Genomic DNA, 22,270 nt, shown 5'->3' with positions numbered 1-22,270 from the left:
TGACTTGTGTTGAAACCATGGCCTTAAGCTTAATGCCAAAAAATGCATAGTCGTCTTCTTTGGGAAAAACTCAGTTCCCACTAATTACAACATTGATGGGAACTTACTGAGCACTGAAGGCATTATAAGAGATCTGGGGACACATGTTGACAGCAACCTCTCCTTTGACCACCACATTGCCACTGTGGTTAGAAAGTCCTATGTGGCACATCTCATTACCAAAGGTTTTGCATCCAGGAAGAAAGAGGTCATCATCTCTGTCTGCTCTTCCCTTATTAGGCCAGTCATAGAGTGTAATGCCTCATTTGGCATGCACCTTACTAGACACAGGCAGCAGCTGGAAAGGCCACAAAAGTACATCACAAAGAGGATCCTAGGTCTTAAACACATGCCCTACATGGACAGACTCTAAAAACTCCAGCTATTCTCTGTCTCATATCATCTACTAAGAGGCAATCTCTGCTTGACTTACAAAGCCATGTCTGACCCAGCTCTGTTAGAAATGCTACATCTAAAGAAATCTCAAGACTTCTGCACCACACGCTCCAGAAATCTCAACCTTATTACCACAATCAACAGAACATGCTGGAGGGACAGGTTCATAACCCAGAGACTGCCCATGCACTGGAATAGGCATCCCATACATGTCCAGCAGAGCACCTCACTGGCCGTCTTGAAGAGAAATCTTGATGAGTGGATGGAAAATAGAAAGTTCACCCCGGGGATCACTCCAGTTGCTCTAATTGGTAGAGGCACTGGGAACTAATGTCAGGCGGCACGATGTCAGGGCACTTCTATGGGCTAGGCTTTTAAAGGCTCCAGGGCCATTAGCCTAGTACACATCTATGAATTTTAGAGGGAAAATTGAGATAATTGTTAACGCAGCCTCCAATTTTAATAGAGGAATTACTTTTTATGTAATGCCATGAGTTTAAATAATTTAAACAATTTGGAAGTTAAAATTGAGGACAAAAGTTGTGATACTGCATTTATCACTGAAACTTGCAGTAGTGATAACAAGCCTGTCACTTCCTGTGTGTACAGGACATCACAATTTTAGATTAAATAAAAACAGGTGTGTGTCTTTGTTGACTCTTCTTTTAGTGTGCTGACACTGAAATTGGTGGTGTGGGTGCTGCATGTATTATGCCCTTTTTTATAAGTTTCCATTATAGACTAAAACTGAACTGGAAATTTTTTGAGAGTCTCTAGTTAGATTTTTTTAAAGTGAATTTGATATAGTTGTAGTTTACATGAATCCCTTTGCTATTAACTGTGAGAGTGTTGAGTTTAGTAGGGACCCTATCTCCTTTTCACTAAGAAGTAGTTCTGATTTATTATATATTTGGTTGGTAAAAAAGCCTATATGGAATATATTTGGTTGGTAAAAAAGCCTACATGGACGAGATGTAATCTGGGTACGTGATAGTTTCGAATGTAGACTTGAGAACAAATTAAGTGGGTCAGATCATGTTCGTGTTGGTAGGTTACTAAATGAAAGGGGAAATTAAGCAATATAAGAAAGCCTTCTGCTTTGAAATTTTTTCAAGCTATCATCCTATTAATATGGCATTAAGAATCTGGGATTGGCATGTGGATATAAAGGGAAAAAAAACAGGATTGTTGGGGGTAATTTTTACAACTTTAATTTCCATCTCATTGAGATGTTTATTGTACTGTTGAGCACTGGTAGAGGTTTTAAGGAAAATACTGAATAGCTGACATGCTGAACAGATTATGAACAGCAAAGAGGATGTGCTGGCAGTGCTATAGAATGTATCTGGATAGGGGGAAATTCTATTAAATAGCAGGTAAATACAGGTTTAGGAGAATATTAAGACTTGTTAAAATATGGAATTAGGTTGGGAAACTTTACTACTTAAAATAAAAAAAAATTTAGACACTTAAGGGACTATAAAAAGGATTCTAACCAGTGTATAAATGTAGTGACTGAGGAAGCTGATATTACCAACAAGGCAGAGCTAGCCCTTAACTCTTGCTAATAATTTTTCAGCTTTGGTTAACAGTAATTTGACATCTTGATTAATGCATGCTGGGTGTTTCTAAAGTGAAATGCCCTTCTGTAACATTAAGCATAGTTGAAGAATCCCTAAGTGCCATTTGGTCTTATTTGGCAGCTGTCCCTGATGCCCTCATTGGGTACTTTATTACTAAGATCTCCAAGTGTATATCTCACAGTCAACCATGTCTCTTTCAAAATGGGTTTAGGGATGGGTGTTCATAGGTAGGTACTAGGCTCTTGGCCCTAGGGCCTATATAAGCCTAGCCAAAAAAGGTACCCTGGCTTTTGCCACCCAAGAAAATTATTTTCCTGTGCTCCTGTCAAGCAGAGCCCCAGAGGTGATCCCCGGGGTGAATTTCCTATTTCCCATTAAATCATTAAGATTTTTTTTGAAGAGTGCTAATGAGGAGCGTTGTTTGATATAGATAGGTAGTTTGTTCCAGAGTATGGGAAGTCTCTGGGACAGGAATCTATCCCTCCAGCATGTTCTTTTTATTGTGGTGACAAGGTTTAGGTCCCTAGAGCATGTAGCTCGGAGGGATTGGGATTTCTTTAAGTGGAGCATGTCCAACAGCTCTGAGTTTGACATAGCTTTGTATGTTAGACAGAGATCGCCTCTGAGTAGTCGATATGCGACAGAGTAAAGCTGGAGTTTTTTTGAGACAGTCTGTGTAGAGCATCTGTTTGAGGCCAGTAATCCTCTTTGTGAGGTATTTCTGTGGCCTTTCCAGTTGTTGTAGATGTTTTGTGAGGTACATACCAAAAGGGGCATTATAATCTATAATGGGTCTAATAAGTGATGAGGAGAGGGGAACAATGACATCTTTTTCCTGGATGAGAAACCTTTCATGATGAGGTGTGCCACATAGAAGGATTTCCTGATTACTGTGGCGATGCAATTATCAAAGGAGAGACTACTGTCCACCTATGTCCCAAGGTGTCTTATCATACTTTTGGTGTTAAGTAGACTACCGCCCATGTGGTAGCTCATGGGTACAGAATTTTTACCAAAGAAGATGACAATGCACTTTTTGGCATTGAGCTTGAGGCCATGGCTTTGACACCAGGCATCTGTCTCAGTGAGGCCCTTTTGTAGGATGTCCACGTCATTAGGAGTTTCGAGTATGGCTCCTAGTTTGTAGTCATCTGCAAACTTCATTAGCCAAAGACCTTCTGTGTTAGCCTGTACTTTAGAAAAGTAGATACCAAACAGGAGAGGACCCAGGACTGAACCCTGTGGTACTCCACTTGTCACTGGTCTGAAGTCGGATTTGGAGTCTGCTACTTTCACAGTGTGGGTTCTGTCAGTGAGCCAGTTGGCAACCCATCTTGTGACATAGGGATTTATACCTAATTTAGTGAGTTTATCTAGAATTCCAGAGTGGAGGATGGTGTCAAAAGCCTTGGTGAGATCTAGATAGGCTGTGTACCACCTTACCCTCCTCTACGGCTTTGGTGACTGCTTCAAAGAAGTCTATCAGGTTTAGGAGACATGATCTGCCTTTTACAAACCTGAACTGGGTGGAGTCCAGAGTTTGGAGATTACCAATGTCTTTGTTTATAAGTTCCATGATGATACGTTCCATGGCCTTGCAGACCAGGCTCATTAGGCTAATGGGGCGAAAGTTCCCAGGGTCCATGCTGGCTCCCCCTTTGTGGAGTGGGATAACTATCACTGTGTGCCATTCAGTGGGCACAAAGCCTGAGGTGAGGTTATGATTGAACATGGTGCTTAGTTGGAGTGCCATTTCATTATGTAGTTCATGTAGAACGCAACCTGGGAATTTGTCATGTCCCATGGATGCTGTGTTCTTGGCTTTGGAGAGTGTGGTTTTTACCTGTGCAGCTGTAATTACAGGAACTTTGCTTTCTTCTGGTATGGTATGGGCCTTTTAGGGGGTGAGAGAGGAGTAAAGTTAGCAGTGAACTTATCTGCCAGGATGTTGGCAATATTAGTTGGTTCTTTATATTTAGTGCCATTGTGCTGTAACTCAGAGCAGATCTGAGTGTTGCCATTGAGATTCTTGATGTAGCTATAGAATGCTTTGTGGATGTCCTTAGAATTAGTGGTGATTTTATTTTCATAACTAGCTTTGGAGGATTTTAGGAGAGATCTCAGTTTCTTACTGAGGCTGACCAGGGAGTTCCTCCAATCATGGGATTTTACTCTTTTTTGCAACAGTTCCTTTCTTCTGTTGTAGAGTTTGTTTATGGCAGGGGTTTGGCTTCCTTTTTTTGGAGGATAGCATCTTGGTTCTGTTAGGGATAGCACGATCCATGCACTCGTGGGGTAATTGAAATCACCCATTATGAGAGTGCTGGGTTGTACCCTAATATTTTCCAGTGTATCAAGAAATGAGGAGAGGGAATCCTGGAGCATGGTGGGGGATCTGTAGCAAGTTACAATTTGGATTGCGGTCTTGCCCAGAGTTAGTTGCACTTGGATAATCTCGGATGCATTATGCTGAGTAACTAGCCTGGAGGTGTGGATATCCTTAATGACTATGGACACGCCTCCACCTTTAGTGTTTCGGTCCATGTTAGGTGGACAAAACGTGTGGTATGAATTATAGCCTGGTAATGCAGGAGTGCTCTCTGGAGCCTTGAACTAGGTCCCTGTCACTGCACAGATGTCTATGTTCTCCATTTTAAGGCGTGCCTCGAGTGAATACATTTTGAAGTTTAGACTTATAGCATTGAATAGCATTACCCTCAGATTTTGTTTGCTTGTATCTTTTATGGTGGTGAATTTGTCATTTGAACTTTGCCTAAAAAAGACACTATAGGGGTGGCAAGAGCCTTAGCCAGTATCCGGAATCCCAAGGGCGACAGGTGCAGGCCATCTCTGATAAAGCATCGTGGTCTGTTGATCATGTCATCCCATGTATCATTTGAGTTGTGTTAGGGGGTAGAGGGATGGAGGTGGCTTGCATTTCTGCTTTGGAGGTCTCTGTTGCTTGAGCAGATTTTTATTGAGAGCCTCAGCAAATGTAGGTGTGTGTTTTGTGTTTCTGTTTGTCTGTTTTGATGGTGTAGGTTCTGAGGGACTATGTGATGAGTGTGGTGTAGTGCAAGTGTTTACCTTCTCCTCTTGACTGTCTAGTCTAGTCTTGGGTGAAGAGAGCTTTGCTTCCAGTTTGGCTATATATAAGTGCATCTTTCACAGGTTGTATTATTGGGTGGTAGGAGGAGAGGGTTGTCTGTGTACATGAGGCAATTGCTGCATTGCCCCAAGATGCCCAGATTCATCAGGTAGACAGGAGAAAACACTGGGAGCTGACCCTTAGACATGCCTGGATAGGTGCTTATTTATTAAGTACTAAAAACTGTTTTCCTCTAGACGAGTGAGGAAAATTGAGTGCTGTAGTAATTTGTAGCTTATTTAGTGCTTACGAATTCTGAATAAGTGCTGACCTCATAGAAACAGATTTGAGTGCTAAAACTAAAAAACTGGCTAGTTTTAAGGGAAAATTTAAAGAGCAGACTTTATGGCACCGGGAATAGTTTAACCCTAGATAAGCGGCAATGCATAAAGTGTATATTTTTTTGTACAACAGTAGCAAATGAGCAAACTGATTTAAACCAATAAAAAGCTAAAAACTGAGCCCCATTCCAGCAGTCTTCAATCAGACAAGTTCTAATGGCACACTCCTGCCACTAGGGTGCAGGGGATCCTTCTCCAAAAAAAAGATGGTCTGGATTAGTGCTGATGTTATACAACCAAAGCTAGATTCAGCAGGTCTGAATTTAGTCTATGCTACAGCAAATAAGGCGTACCAATTTCAGAAAGAAACAGTTCAAATAAGCAGGCACTATAAGCTGTTAATCAGAAACTCCCAGCTCAGAAGGGCAGAATCTACCCTCTCCTCCCACAAGAGTGCAGACCACACCTTCTTAATGTAAAATAACTGGCCCGAAGCCCAAGTGCTTAAACCAGAACTAATACACTTTTAGAATAGCAGACATTAAGCCTTCAATCAGCAATCCCAACTTAGAAGGATGTAAGCTACCCGTCCTGCCACAAAAGTGCAGACCGCAAACCTTCTTAATGTAAAACAACTGGTCTGAATCCCAAGTGCTTCAACCAAAGGCGTAGAATAACAGTTACAGTTTAATCAGACCACTAACAAGCAGTAATAAATGCAGCAGACTAAATGCGATTATTACTTTTAAGAACAAGCAGCAGAAGCAAAATAAAGTAAGAAGAAACACAAATACAGTAAAAGCAGATGAATAAAGTGCAATTTTTTATATATAACAATAGAAAACAAGCAAACTGATTTAAACAAATTACCCAATTAACCAGTAAAAAAGCTCAAAAGTGAGCCCTGTTCCAACAGTCTTCAATCTACAAGTTCTAACTGCATACTCCTGCCACTAGGGTGCAGGGGAACCTTCTCCAAAAAAGATGGTCTGGGTTAGTGCTCAAGTTATACAAACAAAGCTAGATTCAGGATGTCTGAATCTAGCCTGTGCTACAGCAAACAAGGCACACCAATTTCAGAAACAGTTCAAATAAGCAGGCACAATATGCCTTTAACCTGAAATTCCCATCTCAGAAGGGCAGAATCTAGCCTCTCCTCCTACAAGAGTGCAGACCACAAACCTTCTTAATGAAAAATAACTGGCCTGAATCCCAAGTGCATTAACCTGAACTAATACACTTTTAGAATAACCAACACTGAGCCTTCAATCAGCAATTCCCAAGTTAGAAGGATTTAAGCTACCTGTCCTGCCGCAACAGTGCAGACCACAAACTTTCTTAATGTAAAACAACTGGTCTGGAGCCCAATTGCTTAAACCAAAAGGCTTAGAATAACAGTTACAATTTAATGAGGCTACTACCAAGCAGTAATAAATGGAACAGAATAAATACAACTGAGTACTTTTAAGAAGATGCAAAAGCAAAATAAAGTGCATTTTTTTTCTCCATATTTTGAAAACTCAGTGGATACTTTAAGACCTGTAAGTCTGTATGTCATGATCTGCTTTTTCTGTTTCAGTCTGGATTAAAGGATGGGTGTGTTCCCCATATATATATTGAAAACTACCATGGTCATACTACTGTTTAAATGTAGTAATATTCATATGCTGAACAATCAGTTTAACATGTATTATCTATAAGTGCTTCAAAAATATGGTTTGCTAATTACTGTCTGAGGAGTTGCCCACTACATTGGATATATCCAAACAAGTTTTTTTTCTGCAGGTAGATCTTGTCTTACCCATCTTCCCAGTTTTTTTTTTCCCAAAATGTTTAGAAAGCAGAGGGTTTTGGATTATTGGTGGTTGTGAGTTACTTGGATTACATAAAAGCATTTGATTCTGTGTCCCCCTTATGTCTGATCTATTTTGGATATTAGCAAATTTAGTTATGTGAATTAGTTAATGGGTGAATGGGAAAGCATTCAAGGTTAAAATTGAGTATACTCATTCTGAAAATTAAGGCAGCTATCAGTTTCCGTACCTCAGGGTTTGGTCCTAATCATAATCATATTTCATAGTCATATAATCATAATCTGTTAATCATATTTGTCTGATTTTCCAAATGTCTGCAAAGTTATACTCAGTAAGTTTTCAGATGTCAGAAAAACAGGGGTGTTTATTAATTCAGTTAAAGATCAAGTAAAGTTGTTAGGTTATCTAGATAAATTGTTTGATTGGGTTAAGAGGAACAATAAGAAACTTAATGCCAGTTCAAATTTTGATGAGAGTATGTGTATCTGTTTGTAAAGTAGTAGTCAGGCCTCTCACTGAATACTGTGGTGCCATCTTGTGTATACAGTGATTCACAAATAACCAGGTTAGAGAGAATATAAACTACATATATACAATGAATTGAGACTGACACTGTATAATGTTAAGTATTGGTTGATATATGATGATCTTGTAATTGTTTACAAATATATGAATGACTATAGCTTGTGAGCCACCCTAAGCATAGATCAAGTTCACTATACAAATAGTACAAAGAATAACAGTTTTTGCACCAAAAATCTTGCTTGCAGTTCAACTTTGGGAAATGTTTTGATGTGGTAATTATTGAATGACTTGCCAATTGCTGTTTAGAAATGCATCTAGATTTAGAAGTTTGGATAAATGGTATGGTGTAGGGTTTATGAGGTTAGTTAATTGGTGGAAAACTCTTGTATGGTAACTTTGGGGCCCTGAGTCTATCTTGTACATTTAAAAATGTATAAGATCCTCTTTCATTACAGCATTTTGTAAACAGCAATTGATTCTTTGTTTGCACTGTGGGACTTGAAGTAACTCACTTAACTTTTATCTTCTTCCAGATATCCTATATGAAAGGGGCCAGTATGTTGTAAATGACCAATCCATTTAACATGGAATAAAAGTGTTCTTTGTAGTTATTCAGACTGAAAAGGGACAGCTGGATCATTCCCTAGTTGCTCAATTAATAAATGTTTAAAATTCATTGATAGATCCACATTTTTCATTGACTAATCAATTGCACTGTGTTTACATTTTTCATTGACTAATCAATTGCAATGTGTTCACAAGGCAGCAGTGTATGACCTCTCACCATTGTTAACTATGCAGACAGTGTCTGTGGTGGGTTTAGGCTCCAACTTCACCAGTGAGTGACAGATGGAAGAAAGTGGCCTCCTGTTGCTTTTGTGGGTGAACATGTGCTTAAATATGTAGGAATGTGTTCCTAGTGTTGCAACTTTGTACTCCAGTAGTTTGGTATCTATATAGCTATTTACTTTGTTTCTTTACCCGGGTAATGGACTGATCAAGATAGATCTATTTCAGTTACACCCTGGGAGTTAAAATAGAAATAACAAATATGAGAGTTTTATAGATGTAGAAGTAAACTAAAGAAAATTGAACAGTAAATGTTGCATGTGTGTCTAATATGTGTTTAAGTGCAAAGTATCAAAAGGTTCGAAACATGAAAGCATGTACTTGTATGCAAATAGTTACAAAGTTGGACTTTAGGATGTCATAAGCTTTGTAAACTTTCTGAATACTGTAATGTATGATTCATTGCTTCAATTGCATATGGCATATGGGTTCAGAAAAGTTGAACAGCAAGCATTGTAAGTACTTAAAGTATGTATTTTAGCAACAACATTTCAGAAGGGTTCAAAGCATTAAAACCTGCACTGCATATATATATGTATATATATATATATATGTATATATATGTATATATATATATATATATATATATATATATATGTGTGTGTGTGTTTACTAAGTCAGACTTTAGGATTATTGATATTTGGAGAAGTGATTGCATTACTGCTCTTCACGTGAGGCCCTTGTATAGTTTGAAGCTGCTTAGGTGTAGCAAAGCAATTGCTTGTTTAATGCAGTAGAACTGTATCAGATGTGTTGCAGCTTGCCAGGGTCAATTAGTAATTCAAAGGAGTTTTAGCAGCGAATAGCGAGACACAGGTGCAGAATAACTCATGATGCAGGTGTTTCTAGTCATTAACAGCATAATTTCATTCCCCAAACACAGATGATATGCTCAACTCACAAAGAAAGTAATGCAGCATACCTTTGGCATTGTAATGCCACATTCTCTGTCCTTAAGTCTTTGTTCCTCCAAAATGTGTCAACAGTGTCACACTATATAAACAGAGGGGTATTCAAATCCCCTCCTCAAATGTTCACTCTGGTTTTATCAGACAAATGAGCCTGTATAATCATGAAAGCTACATGCTGCTCCTCTGAGTAGTATGATTAAAATCATACAGTCTAACATAAATCAAAAAGATGATGCAAAAACAAAATGCCTTTAGCACGTTGATAAGAAATCATGATGCCTTGTGGCCAAGAGACATAATGTGCTCAGTTAAGCAGTACCTTTTTGCCTAACCAACATGTTTACTATAAATGCTATATTTTTCAAATTAAGTCAGAAATGCTTTTAATTCTGGTTTGTTCATCATGCAGGGTAATATTTTAAATGTTGTACTTTATGTAGCAGACTACAAACTACATGTAGTACCTAAACCAAGGCCTCAGACGTTATAGTAGCACATTTCACAGTAACTGTAAAATACAGTATCTGTTATGACATAAAAAACGCCCATTTTAAAATACCTTTTTTAATGATGGTGGGGTAAATGTTTTCAAATCAGATGTATTTTGTACTGCTTTATATTGTTTAAACTTGTTTGAGAAAGCATCTATATATATATATATATATATATATATATATATATATATATATATATATAGTGTAAATAGGTTTGTTATATGACCATGTTTCTATATTAACTACAATGTATAACTTTCTCTTATGGTCATGTTGTAAATATGAATATTTTTGTCTCTTTTATAAATGCAAAATGAAAATAAAAATTATTGGGAAAAATTAGCAGTGAGATACCCTTGTCACTTAATGGCCAAATGCCAGTGACATATACTTAAAACTTCAGTAAAACGTACCACTTACAAAAATGATGCAGTAAAATGAATGAATTTATGTTTGGCATGTTGCATAGTGTAAATATGTAAAACTAAACACCTCATCAATGCGGCTGCTGATAATATCAACATTATTTCTTACTAGTTTCTATTTCTACTGTTAAGTGGATATGTATTGCTAAGAAAACTACATGTTTTGGGATGTTATTTCTGATACAAAAGTGTTAGACATTCATGTTGGGACAAATCCTTATAAATAGGAGTACAGTATTATTCAAATATATGTGTATCAAATGATCCATCAAAGCATTTTATGAATGTAATCATATGTGCTCATTATACAAGTATATCTCTGTTCTGATATGGATTGATGTGGTAAAATACTGCTGCATCTCAGATGTAATTCATTTTTTTCTGTGTACATTACTAGTTAAGGTATTGCTCTGCATTTTAAGTTATCATGCTAATTACAGAGGATAAACAAAATAATTTCTGCATTTGCTGTCCATAAGAAAATGTCCTTACCATGTAATAAAATCCTGTCAGCAGCAAAAAAACAAACAAAAAAAAAAAATACTTCATTGAACTGGTTCTCATGATTACTATATTGGGGGCCATCAATTCAGTGAAATCATGTGTTCCACATAAATTGTATGCAAAGGACAGAAGTAAAAAAAAAAGCCTAATTAGTATATTTTGCATTCTAAAATATTAATCAAGTTTAAATTTAAAACATTCAATATTTACAGCATCTTAATACCTACTGGAAACTCGTTATGTAAAAGTGATTCACTTTTTGCCAGGACAGGTTAAAAATCTGGTAAGGCCACAAATATGTGAAAGTATGAGTGTTGGTAATTTACACAGAAATGGAGACCTACAGTACCTGCCGTATAATTTAAATTCAAATCATGTCGCGTTTCCTACATTTCAATGTGTAAAGTCTAGCTGTATTGTCCCTGTCCTCGCAGAATGAGAGAGAGTGCATCTGTCAACTCTATATTCTCTTAGTAAATCTTTTCTGTATTTGTTCCACCATTTTAGTGTATTTAGATCTAGTAGGATTCCATTTATATGCCATCTTGGATCACGCTATGTAGTAAATGAAGCTCCAAGAACATCACTGCACTTGGACTTTGCATATCTATTTATACAGACAGCTAATTTTAAACACTTGTTGAAGATTGCTTAAATGACAATTGGATGAAGTTGCTTGATCCTTTGACCCTAAGATCTTTAAAGGAAGAAATGTTCTTAATTTCATTGCCCTTAAGAGTATAACCGATATCAAGATGTGTTCCAGTACTTTGGTTTAGTGTATCCACTGTTGCCTGTAAGCTACAACAATATAAGACACGCAGGCATCAAAACAGTGGGTGAGTTGTATGTTGCAAGTCCAAGCCAAGCCACCTGTGAATGACCAATCCTGTGAGAGTTATCTGTCTGGCATGAAATTAAATATCAAGACTGACATTTGGCCTTGTATGACAGCTGGTGGAGAAAACTAACACACATGTTTAAGCACAGGTGGGTGCAAGTGTTTCTCTGAAATAACTTCTCAGTTGAAAACCCACAATTCAAATGGAGAAAAGCAATTGCAAGTTATCACCAAACTTTACAGCCAAGGACTTTCTATTTTTTTTATCTATCATTTGCAGGTGAACCAGTAGTCAGTGCACCGTACCAGACAAACTGGTAGTTACTGCAGCATGTTCAGAACATACTGTTTCATTAAAATCATTTATTTTAATAGTGTTTGTGTAATTCACCACCAGGAATTTAAGTATATTTAAGTATATTTTCTGCACTTATTTAAGATTTGAGTGAGTATTGTGTCTCTCAATCTCTGCAGTTAGCCATCTGAGCTCACTGAAAGTTGTTAGACTGCATGAAATTCCTTTGTTAGTGTTAATTAGCTTGGGGGTTTCTGCTAGCATTAAAATCTCTGTTGTTACATTTCTAGTGATCATTTTAAATCGAGTTGCTGGCTACTGAGACTTGTCTGCAAATATCAACTGGACACATGCTGATTTAAGTATATTTTCTGCACTTATTTAAGATTTGAGTGAGTGAGTAAATATTGTGTGTCTTGGATTCAGTAAATATTGTGTCTCTGAATCTCTGCAGTTAGCCATCTGAGCTCACTGAAAGTTGTTAGACTGCTTGAAATTCCTTTGTTAGTGTTAATTAGCTTGGGAGTTTCTGCTAGCATTAAAATCTGTGTTGGTTACATTTCTAGTAATCATTTTAAATCGAGTTGCTGGCTAATGAGTCTTGTCTGCATATATCAACTGGACACATGCTGATTTAAGTATATTTTCTGCACTTATTTAAGATTTGAGTGAGTAAATATTGTGTGTCTTGGGTTCAGTAAATATTGTGTCTCTGAATCTCTGCAATTAGTGCCCCACCCCGCCTCCCTGTTTCTTGTTGTGGTGTTAATCTTGGTGGCTTTGGAATTGCCCGCCCCTGCTGTAAATCTCTTTTTGCACACTCCTCCTGGACCCATCTCATTCGCTCACTCAACTGAGTACAGTGAGATCATATTTTGATTTTGGATACTCTTACCAGTCCCATCTCCTCTGCGGTGTACAGAGAGAGCACTTGGGAAGGGCATTCCCCTATAGTATCTTAATCTGCTCTGTTTCCTCCATCTCAAAAAAAAAAATATTTGCACTTCATCTGCCTTACTGTATCTGTGTTTCTTCCTACTTTATTACCTTATTTTGCTTTTGCCTCTTTTAAAAGTACTCAATTAAATTTATTCTGCTGCCTTTATTACTGCTTGTTAGTAGCCTGATTAAATTGTAACTGTTATCCTAAGGCCCTTAGTTTAAGCAGTTGGGCTTCAAACCAGTTGTTTTACATTAAGAATGTTTGTGGTCTGCACTGTTGTGGCAGGACATGTAGCATACATCCTTCTAAGTTGGGAACTGCTGATTAAAGGCTCAGTGTCTGTTATTCTAAAAGTGTATTAGTTCTAGGTTAAGGACTTGGGCTTCAGGCCAGTTATTTTACATTAAGAAGGTTTGTGGTCTGCACTCTTGTGGGAGGAGAGGCTAGATTCTGCCCTTCTGAGTTGGGAATTTCTGGTTAAAGGCTTATTGCACATGCTTACTTGAACTGTTTCTTTCTGAAATCTGTACGCCTTGTTTGCTGTAGCATAGACTAGATTCAGGCCAGCTGGATCTAGCTTTGTTTGTATGACTTGTGCACTGACCCAGGCCATCTTTTTTGGAGAAGGTTTCTCTGTACCCTAGTGGCAGGACTGTGAAGTTAGAACTTGTCTGATTGAAGACTGCTGGAACAGGGCTCAGTTTTAAGCTTTTTTAACTGGTTAATTGGGTAAAGTGTTGTTTTCATTGTATCTGCTCTATTTTCTGGAAAAAACTATATATATATATATATATATATATATATATATATATATATATACTTGTTTCTCACCTTTCTGAACTAGTATAGTCCAGTTTTCATGTTATTGCTGAATCCAGGGTTGTGTTACAAGTTTCTGTGTTGCCATACTTTACTTGGATAGAAGGACGTTTTGCTGTTCACCTGTGAGAGAGGGGAGCTTTGAGCAGCCTATCTGTCTCTGGAGGAGTGGTCTCAACCCTGAAACTAGTAGCTTATTGGCCGTTTTGGGTAAATTTCTATCTCTTTCAGTTTCCCTGCTATAAAACCCGCATTTGCACGGTTTGCGCCAGTATACAACTCCGCACAGCTCCTCGTGGTGTCCTGCAGAGTGATACAGGCAACAGAGAGACCCAAGAGAGAGAGACTTTTCCAGATTTAAGCATTTTTTTTTTTTTTTTTTTTGCTCCGACTGCCTTTTCCCACCTAAAAAGCGAATCTCTAACTGATCTGTGCTTTAAAAAGTTTAAATTGCATTTACCATCTGCTTTTTACAGTTTTTGCACTTGTTTAATATCAATTTAAGTCATTTTTGTATTGTATAACTGTTGTAGGCTACATACCAAAGTGCGCTAGCCTGTTTATAGCATTTGCAGTGTTTTCTGTGTGTTTTTCTGCTGTTTCCTGAAAAAAAAAAAAAATTATCTTTTCCCACCTTTGCTGAACTAGATTAGTCCAGATTTCAGGTTTTGCTGAATTCCAGACTGTGGTATAGTTTCCTGTGTTGCCCATATCCTTACTTAGATAGGAGGAAGCTTCTCTGTTCACCAGTGAGAGTGGGGAGCTTTGAGCAGCCTATCTGTCCCTGGAGGAGTGGTCCAGCCCTGAAACCAGTAGCTTATTGGCTGTTTTGGGTCAATTCCTATCTCTTTCAGTTTCCCTGCTTTAAAACCCACATTTGCACGATTTTGTACCAGTATACAACTCCGCACAGCTCCTCGTAGTGTCCTGCAGAGTGATACAGACAACAGAGAGACCCAAGAGAGACTTTTCCAGATTTAAGTATTTTTTTTCTCTGTTTTTTTGCTCCGACTGCCATTTCCCACCTAAAAAGTGAATTTCTACTGATCTGTGCTTTAAAAAGTTTAAATTGCATTTGCCTTCTGCTTTTTACAGTTTTTGCACTTGTTTTATATCAATTTAAATCATTTTTGTATTGTATAACTGTTGTAGGCTACACACTAAAGTGTGCTAGCCTGTTTATAGCATTTACAGTGTTTTCTGTGTGTTTTTCTGCTGTTTCCTGAAAAAAAAATATTCTCTTTTCCCGCCTTTGCTGAACTAGATTAGTCCAGATTTCAGGTTTTGCTGAATTCCAGACTGTGGTATAGTTTCCTGTGTTGCCTATATCCTTACTTGGATAGGATGAAGCTTCTCTGTTCACCAGTGAGAGTGGGGAGCTTTGAGCAGCCTATCTGTCCCTGGAGGAGTGGTCTCAGCCCTGAAACTAGTAGCTTATTGGCCGCTCTGGGTCAATTCCTATCTCTTTCAGTTTCCCTGCTTTAGAACCCACATTTGTGCAGTTTTGCACGATTTCGCGCATAGCGCATCATCAGGCAGCTCCGCTTAAATGGGTTTAAACTATTCCCGTCTGCACAAAGTCTGCTCTTCACTTTTTCCTTTAGAACTGTTCTAAATCTCAAAGTAAGCACTCTATTTTCATTCTAAAGCCCTGCAGTTGCTCGTATAAGTAATCTTATAAGTAAGCACTAATAAACTAAAGCACGACACCCTCTTATATTCCCTTTAAGTACTTGGCTCCCTATTGGTCCTTTTTGATCAGTCAAAAAGTAGTTCCTTATACTATTCTGGCATGTCCAAAAGTCAGTTTCGGGTTTACTCTCCAGTCCAGCTGGTGAATCTGGGAATCTTGAGGCAATGTTACAACTGCCTTATGTACACAGACCACCCTCTCTTCCTCCCAACAAGCTCAAATATATATGAGAGATGCAACTATATAGCCAGACTGGAGGCTAAGCTCTCTCAACCCAATACTGGCGCAGTCAGTCAGGAGGAGAAGGTAACCACACACACCACAAATCCAGTCTCACATAGACCTATCGCAACAGAAAACCAAACACATAAACACACAAAAACATACTCTGAGGCTCTAAATAAAAATCTGCCCAAGCAGCAAAGACCTCCAAAGCAGACATCCAAGCAACCACTACCCCACAGCAATACCCACGTATCACATAGTTCACAAAGTCAGTGTGCCACACAGTTACAGTCCTTAAGGCTAAACAACACACCTAATACACTTGTAATAGGTGACTCTATTGTCAGACACACTGATGTCCCACTCACCAGGCTGAACAAAGAGAAGGTCACTGTAAGCTGCCTGTCTGGTGCCAGGATCCGCCACATAACACAAGCACTCAGGTCACTCCAAAGCAAGTACAAATATGACTCCGTCATTGTCCATGCTGGTGTGAATGACCTGAGACGTACCTCCCTGGACTACATGAAAAGAGACATAGAGGAGCTCACTGATCATGTAGCCCAGGCCGGTGTGACCCTGACCTTGAGTAGCATCTTATCCTCACCAAGAATGATGCCACAGTATAAAGACAAAATGATCAATTTTAACAATTTGCTAAAGTATTGGTGTCATTCAAAGGGGATCCAGTGTCTGTCAGCCTGGGATGACAAGCTCAACAAGCCACGTTGCTTCGCTAGGGACAGCTTGCACCTGTCACCCCTGGGCTTTCGAATACTGGCTAAGGCTCTTGCCACCCCCATAGTGCCTTTTTTAGGCAAGGCTCAAAAGCCAAACCCACCTCCATAGACAACACAAAGAAAAAGAAACTAAGGGTAATGCTGCGCAACGCCGGAAGTCTAAACCTCAAGATGCACGCACTCGAGGCTCTCCTCAGTATGGAGAATATTGATATCTGTGCAGTAACAGAAACTTGGTTCAAGGCTCCCGAGAGCACCCCAGCACTACCAGGTTATACCTCATACCATGGTTTTCGGTCCCAAAACTCGGACCGAACCACAAAAGGAGGGGGAGTATCCATATTCAACAAAAATACCCACACCTCCAGGTTAGTGGCACTGCATGAAGCATCGGAGACCATCCATGTGCAACTAACAGTGGGCAAAACTGCCTTTCAGTTTGTAGCCTGCTACAGACCACCCTCCCAAACTCAGGAACCCCACTCGGCTTTCCTGAGAACACTGGAGAATATGAAGGTCTCTCCAAACACCATTATATTGGGTGACTTCAACTACCCAAACATAGACTGGGAGCACTACTCGAGCCCCAACATCCTCGTCCAATGGTTCCTAGAATTTATAAACTCAAATGCTATGGAACAACTGGTCACCACTCCCACAAGAGGGGAAAACATATTAGACCTGATCATCACCAACATGGGGACTCTATGTTCTATACCAGAGGTATACCCCTCATTGGTAAGATCTGACCATAAATTAATCTCACTGGACATCCATATCCCGTCCCCACCCCCAGCCAAGGAAACCATGGTGAAGAACTTCTCAAAAGCAAACTTCACACTTCTCAAAACCGAGGTGGAATCCTTCAAAGCCCCCGGGCCAGTGGAAAATATGGCCCAAACTGCAGAATCCTTTACAAATGCTTTCTATGGACACCTACAGGAACGCATGGATCATGCTATCCCAAATAAAACCAAGACTAATTCCTCCAAAGGCAGGAGACCTGTCTGGTGGACCCCAGCCATAAAAAAACTATACAACAGAAGGAGGAAGCTACTACATGGTAGAGCAAAATCCCAAAAAGGGAAGGCATCTCTGATCAGTACTAGCAAGAAACTTCAATCCCTCATAAAATCATCTAAGGCCAGCTTCGAAAGAAAAATTGCACAAGATGCTGAAGATAATCACAAGGCCTTCTTTAGTTATGTCAGGAACCTGGGTGGCAACTCCCAGATATGCTCTGAGCTAGTTCAAAATGACAAAAAATACACTGAACCCACAGACATTGCCAACATCCTGGCAGACCGGTTCAGTGCAAACTTCTCCCCCCTTCTCCCCCAAAAGAGCAAATGTCTATCCCAACAGAGTGTAGCCTCCATGAAATCACAGATGCACAGGTGAGAGCTGCCCTCTCCAAAGCAAAAAACACAGCATCAATGGGACCGGACGGTGTCCCGGGCTGCGTCTTACATGAACTCCAAGAAGAACTGAACCCTCACATAAAGTCACTGTTCAATATCAACCTTACTACAGGATATGTACCCAAGGAATGGCATACAGCAACAGTGGTCCCACTCCACAAAGGTGGTGCCACAACGGACCCCGGAAACTATCGCCCTATAAGCCTGACTAGCCTGGTCTGCAAAGCTATGGACCGTATCATCATGAAACTCATAAACAAAGACATTGGGAACTTCCAAACACTGGATCCTAACCAATTCGGCTTTGTTAAGGGCAGATCTTGCCTCTTGAACCTGGTCGACTTCTTTGAAACAGTCACCAAGGCCATAGATGAAGGGAAGGTAGTCCACACAGCCTACCTGGACCTCACAAAAGCCTTCGACACAATACCCCACTCGGGCATCATAAATAAGCTCACCAGCTTAAATATCAACCCCTATGTCACAAGATGGGTTGCAAACTGGCTCAGTGATAGAACCCACATGGTCAGAATTGCAGGTGCCATGTCAGACTCTAAACCAGTTACAAGTGGCGTCCCACAAGGCTCAGTCCTGGGACATCTCTTGTTCAGTATATATTTCTCTGAGGTACAGGCTAACATGGGAGGACTATGGCTGACCAAGTTCGCAGATGACTGCAAACTGGGTGCCATAATCGACTCGCCAACTGACACAAGCATCCTCCAAAAGGGTCTCACAGAGACAGATAACTGGTGCCAGAGCCATGGCCTAAAGCTAAATGCCAAAAAGTGCATAGTCATCCCCTTTGGGAAAAACAAAGTGCCCACAAATTGCCACATAGATGGTAATCCATTAAGTACGGAAGAAGTAATTAGGGATTTGGGGACCCAAGTAGATAGCAATCTCTCCTTTGACAATCACGTTGCCAAAGTGGTTAGAAAGACCTTCTATATAGCCCACCTTATCACAAAAGGGTTCACATCTAGATCAAGAGAGGTCATTGTGCCCCTTTACTCATCACTCATCAGGCCCATAATTGAATACAATGCCCCATTTGGGATGTACCTTACCCGACACCTGCAGCAACTGGAAAGACCCCAAAAGTACTTCACCAAGAGGATCAAGGAACTCAAACAGGTGCCCTACGCAGTTAGGCTAAAGAAACTCCAGCTCTACTCAGTTGCTTACCACCTACTCAGAGGCGATCTGTGCCTGACGTATAAAGCCATGTCCAACCCAGAATTAATGGACATGCTCCACCTCAGGAAATCCAAATCCCTTAGAGCTACACGCTCCAGGGACTTAAACCTCAGCACAGAAATAAATAGGACATGCTGGAGGGACAGATTCATATCCCAGAGGCTCCCCTCACTCTGGAACAAAATCACAATCCATGTTAGGCAGAGTCCCTCAATGACCCTCTTCAAGAGAAATCTTGACGAGTGGATGGGAGATCGTAGGTTTACCCCTGGGATCTCTTCTGTGTCTCAACTAGACAGAGGCACAGTAAACTAACCTCAAAAGGGCTATCTTCTGTGACTTACTATACAGAGGCACAGTCAACTAATCTAAAAGGGTGGCGAAAGCCAAACACACTCTGGCTAGGCTTATAAATGCCCTAGGGCAGATAGCCTAGTATCAACCTATGAATTCATCATACCACCCGATTTCCATGTTTACCAGCAGTGCACATATTCCCCAAGCATGTATCATACCCTCTTGCACCCCATAATTGATGTTGAAGATGAAGGATATTTCACAAGTCATATATGAACATTATTTGGGTAAATAAAGGTAGCAGTACCTCTATGATGTATTTTTCATAAATCTGCAAAATAAAAATGTACATCTGACTTCATTTCCATTCTTTCCTGCACAGCCCACCCTGCTGATTTAGATTACCGGGTTTGCCTCATAAATACTGACAGCTTTGTCTGATATATGTAATGCCTATTTAACTATTGTTTTAGCTGCAGTTTACATTAGACATTCAGTTCTAGTGTGTTTTAGATATGATATCCATGGTTTTACTTTTCAGATATTTCCTGGAAAAGGGTATACTTGGATGTGCTCTGGGGAACAGTTTGGTTAGCAAGTTATTAAATAAATGCATGAATTAATTTCCCTACTTTTCTTTACTTATAGGTATCACTGTCAGTGAACAGTCTTTGTCACTCACTCAAAGGACCTTAACTTAATATGTAACATCAACAGAACTTTGTGGAGACAGATTTGTCTCACAGAGCTTGCCCCACCTTTGGAACAAGCTTCCTATTCATATTAAGCAAAGCCCCTCATTGGCCGTATTTAAGTGTAATTTGGACGATTTGATGGGTAACCAGAAATTCACACTGGGGGCTTCCAACCGTGTCCTTCTTGGACAGGGGTAGTTGGTACTGATTTTAGTGTCTGTTTGAACTGGACCCTTGGAAACATAGATTGAACATGGCTAGGCTTGTAAGAGCCATGAGACTGTTAGCCTATTAACCTCCTATGATCCTATGAGTCATATTACTAGTGACACTGGTAGCCTGGTTTCTGATTAGTTCTTCAACTTTGTGTGAATGGGGATATCTCATTCCCACAGTGTCAAGTCCTTAAATGTTTTTTTTATTTATTTGTTTTTTTTGTAAAATCTGAAATGGTCCATCATTGTCTGTACTTAGCACTGACGCTCCCCCTGCAGATATGCTATTTCTCACTCTTTATTTTTAACTCTCAGTTGCTTTTCAAAACTTCACATAAGTCACATTCTTTGGATCCCACATTTTGTCATGTTCCATTTACAAACCAAGTCAAGTGGCATGATGCATTTAAATGAGACATTGAAGTTTCTGACAATTTCCCTGTTAATTTTATTTCTAAACAGTGATTTCTATTTCTACTTAAACATTTTGGATCCAGACTTTAAACTGCTCTCTGTATGACCATAGCCCATTGGTAGCAACATTATCCAGTTTTGTGGCCTATTATGATTATAGGTGAAACATTCTGCTAACTGCATTTCATAAGGCTGGGTCAGAAAAACTCATTGAAATTATATTGAAAACAGAAAATGTATGAGCCTGCATTGGTGATTGTGTGTAGTCTTGTAACTTTGGTAGTGTTCAAGATTTTATTTATTAACCACTTTTGATGCGTGTTACACTTTGACATAAAGTAATACTTTTTTACAACTTGAATTGATATGGATCAATGTTCAGAACTAGCCAAAATACTTTTTTAAAACCCAAAACCAGAAGTCATATCCATTGCATGAAATGTATTCCTACAAAGACTCATATTTTCTTGATTTTAATTTCTGAGACTGCATTATAAAAGTATGTTGAACATCTAATGCAAAGCTTGAAAATTCTGAGTCATTTATTTCATTATGCAGATTGGACAAGTTTTACTTAGTTGACCTAAGCATCGCACATTTCTGCAGATATGTAATACATATTCGTTACTTTGGGGATACAATTAGATTTCTTTCAATAGCAAATATGTGAAAAAACAATCTTAGCAAGATCAAGTAACAGCTATCTCTTTTTGTATTCATGATGTAGGATTGTAAGAAAACTATCCAAATTCTATTCTAAAAATATTGAAATGTCAGCATTTAAACAGTAAGCATTAAATACAGCCGTTTGACTGCACATTTTAATGTATTCTCTCCTAAAGCTAGTCCTACACATTCCTTCAGAAATTTTGAATGAGGCAGCTGTAGTAAACAGCACTGCAAACTTCTGGCACTGACCAATGTCCAATACCATCCACTGTGCCTTTACTGTTAATAATAGGTAGTGCCAGGTTTGCATAAGTAAGGTATAGCTGTCTGTGCCAGGGAGAGAGATCTCTGTCTAATAGATACAACAGAAAGTTGTTTGGAACACCTTAGAGTTATAAATGAAAATGATTGACTGTTTCCATTGTTATGAGAATGGCAGAGTTAATCATCCCCCTCTTTCTTACAGTTTGACTGATTTTTCCTATTTCATGATCCATTACCTGGAAAATCCTCTAGTAAATAGGATTCTAGCTAATTAGAGATTTGTTCATAAGATCATTCTAGGTGTTTGGAGATTTGTTCACTTTGTTTTGTTTCTGCATTTTTTTCATGTTTTGGTCCTGGGATGTTCTCAGATAAAGATAACTACACAAAAGAGGGTAATTAGTGCTGTACAGAGTCCACAAGGGTGGCACAGGTTCTGAAATTAGCATTCTAAACAAATTTCAATCAATTGAATGGTCAGATGACCTCGGATGGGGTACTGCCATTCACCTTGTTTTTCTTGCTCTGAGTCACAGGAATGCTGGTGTAAATTAGAATCTTTCATCCATC

The 22,270-nt window shown here is 39.2% G+C and overlaps 1 protein-coding gene across 1 annotated transcript in view; it reads left to right on the top strand.

Moving 5' to 3' along the window:
• NEXMIF (neurite extension and migration factor) overlaps window positions 1–22,270 on the top strand; it is a 1,441,710-nt gene that overhangs the window by 226,142 nt on the left and 1,193,298 nt on the right. The window lies entirely within an intron of this gene.

Source organism: Protopterus annectens, chromosome 15.part0 (assembly GCF_019279795.1).
Source record: "Protopterus annectens isolate FY-2018-M chromosome 15.part0, PAN1.0, whole genome shotgun sequence".
Taxonomy (NCBI): Eukaryota; Metazoa; Chordata; order Ceratodontiformes; family Protopteridae; genus Protopterus; species Protopterus annectens.
The sequence above is the reverse complement of the archived record's forward strand: the minus strand, read 5'-3'. Positions and strand labels throughout refer to the sequence as shown.